Source organism: Leptonychotes weddellii, chromosome 3, assembly GCF_054177405.1.
Source record: "Leptonychotes weddellii isolate Sample4059 chromosome 3, ASM5417740v2, whole genome shotgun sequence".
Lineage (NCBI taxonomy): Eukaryota > Metazoa > Chordata > Mammalia > Carnivora > Phocidae > Leptonychotes > Leptonychotes weddellii.
In genome coordinates, this window is record NC_138371.1 from 63,057,138 (window position 1) to 63,060,104 (window position 2,967).

Below are 2,967 nucleotides of genomic sequence, written 5' to 3' on the forward strand. Positions count from 1 at the left end.
TGCAAAATGTTCTGGGAAATGAAACATTAATGACGGGGAAATGTGCAGAAGGAAAACACTGAAATCTTTCTGAATTATGAAAGTAGAAATTTAATTTATCCCTAACTAATTTTCAATGTCTAAGATCTTGCAAAACCATGTACTTTGTTTTCCATGGATTTAGGTAATAGTTTCTGACCAAGGATGAGTGATATTTCTTCAGGGTTTTTTTTTTTTTTTCTGTCCTCTTTACACTGTTTACTCACCAAATGACCCATGTTTCTGATTCCACTTGTCTCTAATTAAAATTAATTTATTTTTTAATTAAAACTCATTTGGAAAACTCAATGTTAAATAATGTGTGTGCGTGTGTGTGTGTGTGTGTGTATTTTTTAAGAAGAATCTGATCTGGCTTCAGAGTAAAATTAAAGTTCTTAGAATGGTTGTTTAGGACAAACTGATGCCCAACCTCCAATGCCTTGACCCATCTTTGGGAGGGAAAGCTTTGTTAATATTACTAATCAAATGTAGATTAATGGGGAAATAAAATGTATTTAGATTTCATGAGTATAATTATAGAAATCTGTCCAAATTAATTATAAAAAACATGTTTTCTTATCTTTCTCTCAGTGTCCTGAATTTCTAGACCTTGAAAAATCTAAACTTAAATCCAAAGAATCCCTCTCAAGTGGGGTGCATCTGAACACAGCTTCCGAAGACAACTTGACTTCACTTTTAAAACAAGACAGTGATCTCTCTTTAGAGCTTCACCCACGGCAAAGAAAAACTTACCTTCATCCAATTAGGCATCCTTCTTTGACAGATTCATCCCTAAGCACTGTAGGAATCTTGGGTCTTCATAGGCATGTTTCTGATCCTGGTCTTCCGGGGAAATAATCATTTTGTACTATTTACTCCACATACAATGTAAGTGCTTTTAATGGCTGTTTTCCTTTTTTTGTATTTAAATCCTCTCTACTTGACTCAGGGGCTCACAAGTTACCATTATATGCAAAAGTACTGTATATTTTCCTAAATTGAAGCTTGTAAGGTGAAATTGAGCAATTAGGATGTAAATATACATATGAACTCTTTTGTTCGAAATGTTAAAACTGCCAGCATCTCAAGGCATCTTATTATTTTTAAAATCATGTGCATGTTAGGAAACTCCAATTTCTCTTGCATGGAGACTCCTACTTACTACTTTTACTACCCCAGTATTTTGTTATGAAAATGCCTTCCAAGCAAGTAAGAAACCAAGGAATAACATTGTTCATGGATGCAAATCAGGTGATCCCCAACTCATGGAAGTTCCAGGAGGAGAAAGGGAACTTAGTCATTTTGAGAACAGATAGATACCCTTCTGTATTGAGATGTTTATAGTTAATTACATTCATTTCACCACACGGGGGGAAAAAAAAAAGTTCTAAAAAAGTTCTAAATCTCTGATCGTGTAGGGAGCCATCTCCAAATACATGAATATAGGCCAGCTTTAAGGAGGACAAAAAGGCCTTTCTATTTAAAATTCTGTCTCTAACTTCATTTACAAACTACCTAAAATATTTCTCACTGGCACATTTCCTTGAACATTTAGAAACAAGTTTTTTCTCATTTTTCTTTCTTTTTTTGAGGGAGGAGGGAGTCTTAAGCATGACTGACACAAGCTGATATCCAGAGTTTTCCTCTGATTCATATTTTAGGGCAATCCTGAACTGGATCAAAAGAGTGGACGCACAGAGTTCTTTTTAAAAAATGTGCAACTTAGTGGATGTGCATGGCAAAACTAGCTTCCATTAAGTATATGTTGTTCCATGGTTTTCTTATCCCAGCTGTGGAAAAACAATGTGTTTTTACCTGCCTGTAAAGGAAATGAATACACCAGCAGTAACATTTCAGTTTCGTTCGATTAGTCAAACACATTTCCTAATCAAAGATTAAATGAAAATGTATTATTTATGGATTGGGCCGAATATATTTGGACGCCAGAATATCAGAACATACAATGGAATATATTTTAATATCCTTAACTGTTAGATTTTTTTTGGAGGGAGGAGCATATGCCTCTCATAAAAATCAGGATGCAGAAAAAAATTGCATGTTTAGAATCTGATTAGTCAATTTTTAGTCAAGCTATATTTCTCAATTCATTTGAGTACAATTTTAAACTTATTAGGGACTGATCCATTATACCCTTTCCTTCTGAACAAAATTTTGAAATTTCTGCAAGTTTCTTCATTCTTTAATGATTCTTATACTCACATGTATTTTTAAAGAAATAATATATCCGTGCACATTATTAAATGGATTAATTTCTATCCCTCCAAGATAGAAATGTAATCTATTGACTTACCTTTACCTTTGACACTATTAGTTTCAAATACAAGCAATTCATTTAAATTTACAAAGCTATTGCACTATTTAAAATATGATTAAAGTGACCTTAAGTTGCTCCCTATATATTTTTAAACGGTCACATGTGTGGGAGGCAATCTGTAGGCATGAGCAAATTCACATCCCTGCTAAGTGTTTGAAAAAAAAAAAAAACAACAAGTACGTATGGCAAAATGACCAGTCCATTCCCAATAAAAAATAGAACAAGTTCAACTAGCTTCTCAAACCATTTGGTGTTAATGCAGATACAAATTTAGGGACTAACTGATGCTGTCCTTCCTTCATTCAGCAAACATTTATGGGTGCCTAGCAGGGGGGAAGAAATGGCTAACTTTGATTCAGAGGACTATTTAAGGATTTTATGTCCATATTTAGGCACATTTTTGCAGCTGCAACAAATTTCATAAGGATTGCCAGCCTCAGCTTCAGGGAAATTCAGAATATAAATTCACCAGAGACTGTTCATTTGTAGGGAGCGAGGATTTGGCAGGTGAGGCGTTTAGATCTGATTGTTGGATTAGTGAATGCTTCAGCTGCAACACTGGTATGACATGTGTAAAATTCAGCCTTTCACATCAAGCCTCTATACTTCTTTAT